The 9,839-nt window shown below is 47.5% G+C and overlaps 4 long non-coding RNA genes across 4 annotated transcripts; all 4 read right to left on the minus strand.

Moving 5' to 3' along the window:
• Positions 1-292: 292 nt before the first annotated feature.
• Positions 293-1,200, minus strand: LOC120522232. Its single transcript, XR_005632320.1, has 2 exons — positions 1,120-1,200; positions 293-355 (listed from the first exon to the last, which is right to left on the minus strand). It is a non-coding gene; the product is annotated as an uncharacterized LOC120522232 (long non-coding RNA).
• A 2,954-nt stretch (positions 1,201-4,154) lies between these two features.
• On the minus strand, positions 4,155-5,099 carry LOC120522234. The gene is made up of 2 exons (XR_005632322.1): positions 4,970-5,099; positions 4,155-4,217 (listed from the first exon to the last, which is right to left on the minus strand). It is a non-coding gene; the product is annotated as an uncharacterized LOC120522234 (long non-coding RNA).
• A 977-nt stretch (positions 5,100-6,076) lies between these two features.
• Positions 6,077-6,964, minus strand: LOC120522235. The gene is made up of 2 exons (XR_005632323.1): positions 6,887-6,964; positions 6,077-6,139 (listed from the first exon to the last, which is right to left on the minus strand). It is a non-coding gene; the product is annotated as an uncharacterized LOC120522235 (long non-coding RNA).
• Positions 6,965-7,991: 1,027 nt separating this feature from the next.
• Positions 7,992-8,882, minus strand: LOC120522233. Its single transcript, XR_005632321.1, has 2 exons — positions 8,805-8,882; positions 7,992-8,054 (listed from the first exon to the last, which is right to left on the minus strand). It is a non-coding gene; the product is annotated as an uncharacterized LOC120522233 (long non-coding RNA).
• Between the last annotated feature and the right edge of the window lie 957 nt (positions 8,883-9,839).

Below are 9,839 nucleotides of genomic sequence, written 5' to 3' on the forward strand. Positions count from 1 at the left end.
TGGCACTGCAAACCTTCAAATCCATCCCTCTTTTCTACATTGCAAACAGCAAAACTAGAAATAACACTTTCAAGGAAAGAGAATCTTTTGCTTACTTGTGAACACTGTAAGAGACGCTCCACTGCCTTAGCGTAGCGTTGTCTTCAGCCACAGCGAACACTTGCACCGTATACATGCTCCCCGGTGTCAGCCCAGTTAAAACAGCCATTTCAGAATCCACTCTTGTATCGAAGTCCGGGCACTCCTGTGACTTGAACATTGTACCCGACTCACGCGCCTTCTGTCAGGTTCCACGTTAGGCTGAAGGACTTTGTCGTGATGTTTTCAGCAGTCAAACCTAAAATGTTTCCGGGCACTGTGGGAACACAAGTTCGATGATCGTTAGGCGGTTTTCTTTGCTTAGAAAGCCGTCTGTTTGATGATAATTAAAGAATCAAATGCAGAGACAGAGAGACAGACAAATACATCAAATAAATGAATGACTCGAAAAGTTCAGGAAGACATTCTTCCTCTGATACACTAACGTACAATGTCCTCAAATGTCGATTAAACCGTCACGTGATTTCATGAAAGGGTTTATCAGGACAATAACAGTTTAGGACAAAGGTTGAAACAAAAAGCAACTCCAGATCTCAGGGTACCGGTAGGTGCAACTTAGCGACCCTGGGGTGACCGATCGTCAAACGGGAACGAGACTGGCGCCGCTTGGCGGACTTCTCCTGTGTTTCACAAAGGATTTAAAAACGCATGCTGGGCTACGTCTTTGACCGTGTGCCCTGGAACCCGCTTGTTTACGCGGCGATTTAACACACAACCATACCCCTCTAATTTCGGTCCCTCTGAAGACTCTCGGGTTCCATCTCCTTTGGCAATTGTTGACCCGGCCGGCTTTTATCCACACCTGAACTTGCCCGTCCTCTACTCAGAATATGTCAGCCGTCCAAATCATCCTTTCCTTCTATGTTGACCTCTTGCTACAGAGAACACGCTCTTGTAGGGGTCAGTCGAACCAGTTTATACCTCAGGCGTTTTGTCCAGCCTGCTATAGTCCGGCCTTCTCGCTAGAGATCGCTCAGCAGGTGATACGCAATGAAGTCAGAATCGCCCAGGAATACTCACCTGTGGAAACCGTGAGAGAGGCAGCATCGCCTTCAGTGAAGTTGTCTCCATCCACAGCAGATACTTCCACCGTGTAGTTCCCGCCAGCTATCAGCTGACTTATGGTGGCGGTCTCCGAATACACTGTCAAATCAGGGAGTGGTAGTTCCAGAATTTTCACCTTATAATGAACCACGCCCGCTGAGGGCTGAACTCCACGCGTAGTGTGATGGAGGTGGTTGTAATATCCTCAGCTGTCAGATTCAGGATCGTTTCCAGGCTCTGGGGAGAAAATAGAAAGCATGCCGGGATCAGTAGTCATCAAAACCGCAACTCACGTTTCCTCCCTTTTGGAAAGGAGGATAGATAGAGTTTCAAGTGGCCGGGGAAGACCCAATTCAGATTCCTCCCAGAAAACTCGAAATCCACTCAAGCGCCTCGTCTAGACGACTCTCCATGAGGAAAGCGATGCCTGACTGGAAAAAGCAAGATCCCTAAAGTAAGGCGATAACTTTAAGAATTGGATTTAGTGCGTCTGAGGATGGTGAAATCAAAAATGGATCTGCAGGGTATGAGACAGAAGAGTATCGTTTTGCTGCACCTTGGCAGTTTGCCCAGATACTGTGGTCAAGGCACCGCATGCCGTGACCCGTCGACGGAGGAATCTAAAGTCCATGCCGTCTTGCTGCGAGGTGGTTCGATTACGTTTCTTTGTGGCTCTTTTTACTTTGCTAGGATCTCGCCGTACGGTACGCACATTTCAGAGATACTACGCCGCAGTTTTGAAGAGACAAAAATAACACTCTCGGTGGAACTTCAAAGGAAGATTCACGAAGCCACGGTCCATGGCACTGCAAACCTTCAAATCCATCCTCTTTTCTACATTGCAAACAGCAAAACTAGAAATAACACTTTCAACAAGGAAAGAGAATCTTTTGCTTACTTGTGAACACTGTAAGAGCCGCTCCACTGCCTTGCGTAACGTTGTCTTCAGCCACAGCGAACACTTGCACCGTATACATGCTCCCGGTGTCAACCCAGTCAAAACAGCCATTTCAGAATCCACTCTAGTATCGAAGTCGGGCACTCCTGTGACTTGAACATTGTACCCGACTGCGACGCTTCTGTCAGGTTCCACGTTAGGCTGAAGGACTTTGTAGTGATGTTTTCAGCAGTCAAACCTAAAATGTTTCCGGGCACTGTGGGAACACAAGTTCGATGATCGTTAGGCGGTTTTCTTTGCTTAGAAAGCCGTCTGTTTGATGATAATTAAAGAATCAAATGCAGAGACAGAGGGACAGACAAATACATCAAATAAATGAATGACTCGAAAAGTTCAGGAAGACATTCTTCCTCTGATACACTAGCAGTACAATGTCCTCAAATGTCGATTAAACCGTCACGTGATTTCATGAAAGGGTTTATCAGGACAATAACAGTTTAGGACAAGGTTGAAACAAAAAAGCAACTCCAGATCTCAGGGTACCCGGTAGATTCCGCCGACCCTGGATTGACCGATCGTCAAGCGGGCACGAGACTGGCGCCGCTTTTGCGGACTTCTCCTGTGTTTCACAAAGGATTTAAAGGCACGCTATTTGGGCTACGTCTTTGACCGTGTGCCCTGGAACCCGTTCTTGGCGAACGATTTAACACACAACCATACCCCTCTAATTTCGGTCCTCTGAAGACTCTCGGTTCCATCTCCTTTGGCAATTGTTGACCCGGCGCTTTTATCCACCTGAACTTGCCGTCCTCTACTCAGAATATGTCAGCCGTCCACATCATCCTTTCCTTCTATGTTGACCTCTTGCTACAGAGAACACGCTCTTGTAGGGGTCAGTCGAACCAGTTTATACCTCAGACGCTTTGTCCAGCCTGCTATAGTCCGGCCTTTTGCTAGAGATCGCTCAGCAGGTGATCACATAATGAAGTCAGATGCCCAGGAATACTCACCTGTGGAAACCGTGGGAGAGGCAGCATCGCCTTCAGTGAAGTTGTCTCCATCCACAGCAGATACTTCCACCGTGTAGTTCGGCCAGGTATCAGCTGACTTATGGTGGCGGTCTCGAATACACTGTCAAATCAGGGAGGGTAGTTCAGGAATTTTCACCTTATAATGAACCACGCCGCTGAGGCTGAACTCCGTCAGTGTGATGGAGGTGGTTGTAATATCCTCAGCTGTCAGATTCAGGATCGTTTCAGGCTCTGGGGAGAAAATAGAAGAAGCATGCCGGGATCAGTAGTCATCAAAACCGCAACTCACGTTTCCTCCCTTTTGGAAAGGAGGATAGATAGAGTTTCAGTGGCCGGGGAAGACCCAATTCAGATTCCTCCCAGAAAACTCGGGAAATCCACTCAAGCGCTCGTCTACAAGACGACTCTCCATGAGGAAAGCGATGCCCTGACTGGAAAAGCAAGATCCCTAAAGTAAGGCGATAACTTTAAGAATTGGATTTGATGCGTCTGAGGATGGTGAAATCAAAAGTGGATCTGCAGGGTATGAGACAGAGAGTATCGTTTTGCTGCACCTTGGCAGTTTGCCAAGATACTGTGGTCAAGGCACGCATGCGTGACCCGTCGACAGGAATCTAAAGTCCATGCCGTCTTGCTGCGAGGTGGTTGATTACGTTTCTTTGTGGCTCTTTTTACTTTGCTAGGATCTCGGCGTGTCGGTAGCACATTTCAGAGATACTACGTCGCAGTTTTGAAGAGACAAAAATAACACTCGCAGTGGAACTTCAAAGGAAGATTCACGAAGCCACGGTACATGGCACTGCAAACCTTCAAATCCATCCCTCTTTTCCACATTGCAAACAGCAAAACTAGAAATAAACTTTCAAGGAAAGAATCTTTTGCTTACTTGTGAACACTGTAAGAGGCGCTCCACTGCCTTGCGTAGCGTTGTCTTCAGCCACAGCGAACACTTGCACCGTATACATGCTCCCCGGTGTCAGCCCAGTTAAAACAGCCATTTCAGAATCCACTCTTGTATCGAAGTCGGGCACTCCTGTGACTTGAACATTGTACCCGACTCATGGCGCCTTCTATCAGGTTCCACGTTAGGCTGAAGGACTTTGTCGTGATGTTTTCAGCAGTCAAACCTAAAATGTTTCCGGGCACTGTGGGAACACAAGTTCGATGATCGTTAGCGGTTTTCTTTGCTTAGAAAGCCGTCTGTTTGATGATAATTAAAGAATCAAATGCAGAGACAGAGGACAGACAAATACATCAAATAAATGAATGACTCGAAAAGTTCAGGAAGACATTCTTCCTCTGATACACTAACGTACAATGTCCTCAAATGTCGATTAAACGCGTACGTGATTTCAAGAAAGGGTTTATCAGGACAATAACAGTTTAGGACAAGGTTGAAACAAAAAGCAACTCCAGATCTCAGGGTACCCGGTAGATTCCGACGACCCTGGGGTGACCGATCGTCAAGCGAGACAGCGAGACTGGCGCGCTTTTGCGGACTTCTCCTGTGTTTCACAAAGGATTTAAAAGGCGCTATTTGGGCTACCGTCTTTGACCGTGTGCCCTGGAACCCGCTTTCTTGGCGGCGATTTAACACACAACCATACCCTCTAATTTCGGTCCTCTGAAGACTCTCGGTTCCATCTCCTTTGGCAATTGTTGACCCGGCGCTTTTATCCACCTGAACTTGCCCGTCCTCTACTCAGAATATGTCAGCCGTCCACATCATCCTTTCCTTCTATGTTGACCTCTTGCTACAGAGAACACGCTCTTGTAGGGGTCAGTCGAACCAGTTTATACCTCAGACGTTTTGTCCAGCCTGCTATAGTCCGGCCTTTTCGCTAGAGATCGCTCAGCAGGTGATACGCAATGAAGTCGAACGCCCAGGAATACTCACCTGTGGAAACCGTGAGAGAGGCAGCATCGCCTTCAGTGAAGTTGTCTCCATCCACAGCAGATACTTCCACCGTGTAGTTCCGGCCAGGTATCAGCTGACTTATGGTGGCGGTCTCCGAATACACTGTCAAATCAGGAGGGTAGTTCCAGGAATTTTCACCTTATAATGAACCACGCGCTGAGGGCTGAACTCCACGTCAGTGTGATGGAGGTGGTTGTAATATCCTCAGCTGTCAGATTCAGGATCGTTTCAGGCTCTGGGGAGAAAATAGAGAAGCATGCCGGGATCAGTAGTCATCAAAACCGCAACTCACGTTTCCTCCCTTTTGGAAAGGAGGATAGATAGAGTTTCAGTGGCCGGGGAAGACCCAATTCAGATTCCTCCCAGAAAACTCAGGGAAATCCACTCAAGCGCGTCTACAAGGCGACTCTCCATGAGGAAGCGATGCCCTGACTGGAAAAGCAAGATCCCTAAAGTAAGGCGATAACTTTAAGAATTGGATTTAGGTGCGTCCGAGGATGGTGAAATCAAAAGTGGATCTGCAGGGTATGAGACAGAGAGAGTATCGTTTTGCTGCACCTTGGCAGTTTGCCAAGATACTGTGGTCAAGGCACCGCATGACCCGTCGACAGGAATCTAAAGTCCATGCCGTCTTGCTGCCGAGGTGGTTGATTCACGTTTCTTTGTGGCTCTTTTTACTTTGCTAGGATCTCGCGTGTCGGTAGCACATTTCAGAGATACTACGTCGCAGTTTTGAAGAGACAAAAATAACACTCTCGGTGGAACTTCAAAGGAAGATTCCGAAGCCACACGGTCCATGGCACTGCAAACCTTCAAATCCATCCCTCTTTTCTACATTGCAAACAGCAAAACTAGAAATAACACTTTCAAGGAAAGAGAATCTTTTGCTTACTTGTGAACACTGTAAGAGACGCTCCACTGCCTTGCGTAGCGTTGTCTTCAGCCACAGCGAACACTTGCACCGTATACATGCTCCCGGTGTCAGCCCAGTTAAAACAGCCATTTCAGAATCCACTCTTGTATCGAAGTCGGGCACTCCTGTGACTTGAACATTGTACCCGACTGCGACGCCTTCTATCAGGTTCCACGTTAGGCTGAAGGACTTTGTCGTGATGTTTTCAGCAGTCAAACCTAAAATGTTTCCGGGCACTGTGGGAACACAAGTTCGATGATCGTTAGGCGGTTTTCTTTGCTTAGAAAGCCGTCTGTTTGATGATAATTAAAGAATCAAATGCAGAGACAGAGGGACAGACAAATACATCAAATAAATGAATGACTCGAAAAGTTCAGGAAGACATTCTTCCTCTGATACACTAACGTACAATGTCCTCAAATGTCGATTAAACCGTCCGTGATTTCATGAAAGGGTTTATCAGGACAATAACAGTTTAGGACAAGGTTGAAACAAAAAGCAACTCCAGATCTCAGGGTACCGGTAGATTCCGACCCTGGGGTGACCGATCGTCAAGCGGAACGCGAGACTGGCGCGCTTTGCGGACTTCTCCTGTGTTTCACAAAGGATTTAAAAGGCACGCTATTTGGGCTACGTCTTTGACCGTGTGCCCTGGAACCCGTTCTTGGCGCGATTTAACACACAACCATACCCCTCTAATTTCGGTCCTCTGAAGACTCTCGGTTCCATCTCCTTTGGCAATTGTTGACCCGGCGCTTTTATCCACCTGAACTTGCCCGTCCTCTACTCAGAATATGTCAGCCGTCCACATCATCCTTTCCTTCTATGTTGACCTCTTGCTACAGAGAACACGCTCTTGTAGGGGTCAGTCGAACCAGTTTATACCTCAGACATTTGTCCAGCCTGCTATAGTCCGTCCTTTTCGCTAGAGATCGCTCAGCAGGTGATACGCAATGAAGTCCGAATCCGCCAGGAATACTCACCTGTGGAAACCGTGAGAGAGGCAGCATCGCCTTCAGTGAAGTTGTCTCCATCCACAGCAGATACTTCCACCGTGTAGTTCGGCCAGGTATCAGCTGACTTATGGTGGCGGTCTCGAATACACTGTCAAATCAGGGAGGGTAGTTCCAGGAATTTTCACCTTATAATGAACCACGCCGGCGAGGGCTGAACTCCACGTCAGTGTGATGGAGGTGGTTGTAATATCCTCAGCTGTCAGATTCAGGATCGTTTCAGGCTCTGGGGAGAAAATAGAGAAGCATGCCGGGATCAGTAGTCATCAAAACCGCAACTCACGTTTCCTCCCTTTTGGAAAGGAGGATAGATAGAGTTTCAGTGGCGGGAAGACCCAATTCAGATTCCTCCCAGAAAACTCGGAAATCCACTCAAGCGCTCGTCTACAAGGCGACTCTCCATGAGGAAGCGATGCCCTGACTGGAAAAGCAAGATCCCTAAAGTAAGGCGATAACTTTAAGAATTGGATTTAGCGTGCGTCGAGGATGGTGAAATCAAAAGTGGATCTGCAGGGTATGAGACAGAGAGTATCGTTTTGCTGCACCTTGGCAGTTTGCCAAGATACTGTGGTCAAGGCACCGCATGCGTGACCCGTCGACAGGAATCTAAAGTCCATGCCGTCTTGCTGCCGAGGTGGTTGATTCACGTTTCTTTGTGGCTCTTTTACTTTGCTAGGATCTCGCGTGTCGGTAGCACATTTCAGAGATACTACGTCCGCAGTTTTGAAGAGACAAAAATAACACTCTCGGTGGAACTTCAAAGGAAGATTCACGAAGCCACGGTCCATGGCACTGCAAACCTTCAAATCCATCCCTCTTTTCTACATTGCAAACAGCAAAACTAGAAATAAACTTTCAAGGAAAGAGAATCTTTTGCTTACTTGTGAACACTGTAGAGGCGCTCCACTGCCTTGCAACGTGCGTTGTCTTCAGCCACAGCGAACACTTGCACCGTATACATGCTCCCGGTGTCAGCCCAGTTAAAACAGCCATTTCAGAATCCACTCTTGTATCAAGTCGGGCACTCCTGTGACTTGAACATTGTACCCGACTACGGCGCCTTCTGTCAGGTTCCACGTTAGGCTGAAGGACTTTGTCGTGATGTTTTCAGCAGTCAAACCTAAAATGTTTCCGGGCACTGTGGGAACACAAGTTCGATGATCGTTAGGCGGTTTTCTTTGCTTAGAAAGCCGTCTGTTTGATGATAATTAAAGAATCAAATGCAGAGACAGAGGGACAGACAAATACATCAAATAAATGAATGACTCGAAAAGTTCAGGAAGACATTCTTCCTCTGATACACTAACGTACAATGTCCTCAAATGTCGATTAAACCGTCCGTGATTTCATGAAAGGGTTTATCAGGACAATAACAGTTTAGGACAAGGTTGAAACAAAAAAGCAACTCCAGATCTCAGGGTACCCGGTAGATTCCGACGACCCTGGGGTGACCGATCGTCAAACGGGGCAGCGAGACTGGCGCGCTTTGCGGACTTCTCCTGTGTTTCACAAAGGATTTAAAAGGCACGCTATTTGGGCTACGTCTTTGACCGTGTGCCCTGGAACCCGTTCTTGACGATTTAACACACAACCATACCCCTCTAATTTCGGTCCTCTGAAGACTCTCGGTTCCATCTCCTTTGGCAATTGTTGACCCCGGCCGCTTTTATCCACCTGAACTTGCCGTCCTCTACTCAGAATATGTCAGCCGTCCACATCATCCTTTCCTTCTATGTTGACCTCTTGCTACAGAGAACACGCTCTTGTAGGGGTCAGTCGAACCAGTTTATACCTCAGACGTTTTGTCCAGCCTGCTATAGTCCGGCCTTTTCGCTAGAGATCGCTCAGCAGGTGATACTAATGAAGTCGAAAGCCCAGGAATACTCACCTGTGGAAACCGTGAGAGAGGCAGCATCGCCTTCAGTGAAGTTGTCTCCATCCACAGCAGATACTTCCACCGTGTAGTCCGGCCAGGTATCAGCTGACTTATGGTGGCGGTCTCCGAATACACTGTCAAATCAGGGAGGGTAGTTCCAGGAATTTTCACCTTATAATGAACCACGCCGCTGAGGGCTGAACTCCACGTCAGTGTGATGGAGGTGGTTGTAATATCCTCAGCTGTCAGATTCAGGATCGTTTCAGGCTCTGGGGAGAAAATAGAGAAGCATGCCCGGGATCAGTAGTCATCAAAACCGCAACTCACGTTTCCTCCCTTTTGGAAAGGAGGATAGATAGAGTTTCAGTGGCCGGGGAAGACCCAATTCAGATTCCTCCCAGAAAACTCGGGAAATCCACTCAAGCGCTCGTCTACAAGACGACTCTCCATGAGGAAACGATGCCCTGACTGGAAAAGCAAGATACCAAAAGTAAGACGATAACTTTAAGAATCGAATTTAGGTACGTCTGAAGGACGGTGAAATCAAAAGCGGATCTGCAGGGTATGAGACAGAGAGTATCGTTTTGCTGCACCTTGGCAGTTTGCCAAGATACTGTGAAGTCAAGGCACCGCATGCCGTGACCCGTCGACAGGAATCTAAAGTCCATGCCGTCTTGCTGCGAGGTGGTTGGTTACGTTTCTTTGTGGCTCTTTTTACTTTGCTAGGATCTCGCGTGTCGGTAGCACATTTCACAGATACTACGTCGCAGTTTTGAAGAGACAAAAATAACACTCGGTGGAACTTCAAAGGAAGATTCACGAAGCCACGGTCCATGGCACTGCAAACCTTCAAATCCATCCCTCTTTTCTACATTGCAAACAGCAAAACTAGAAATAATACTTTCAAGGAAGAGAATCTTTTGCTTACTTGTGAACACTGTAAGAGGCGCTCCACTGCCTTGCGTAACGTTGTCTTCAGCCACAGCGAACACTTGCACCGTATACATGCTCCCCGGTGTCAGCCCAGTTAAAACAGCCATTTCAGAA

The sequence above is a fragment of the Polypterus senegalus genome, unplaced genomic scaffold, assembly GCF_016835505.1.
Source record: "Polypterus senegalus isolate Bchr_013 unplaced genomic scaffold, ASM1683550v1 scaffold_600, whole genome shotgun sequence".
In the NCBI taxonomy this organism is placed as follows: domain Eukaryota; kingdom Metazoa; phylum Chordata; class Cladistia; order Polypteriformes; family Polypteridae; genus Polypterus; species Polypterus senegalus.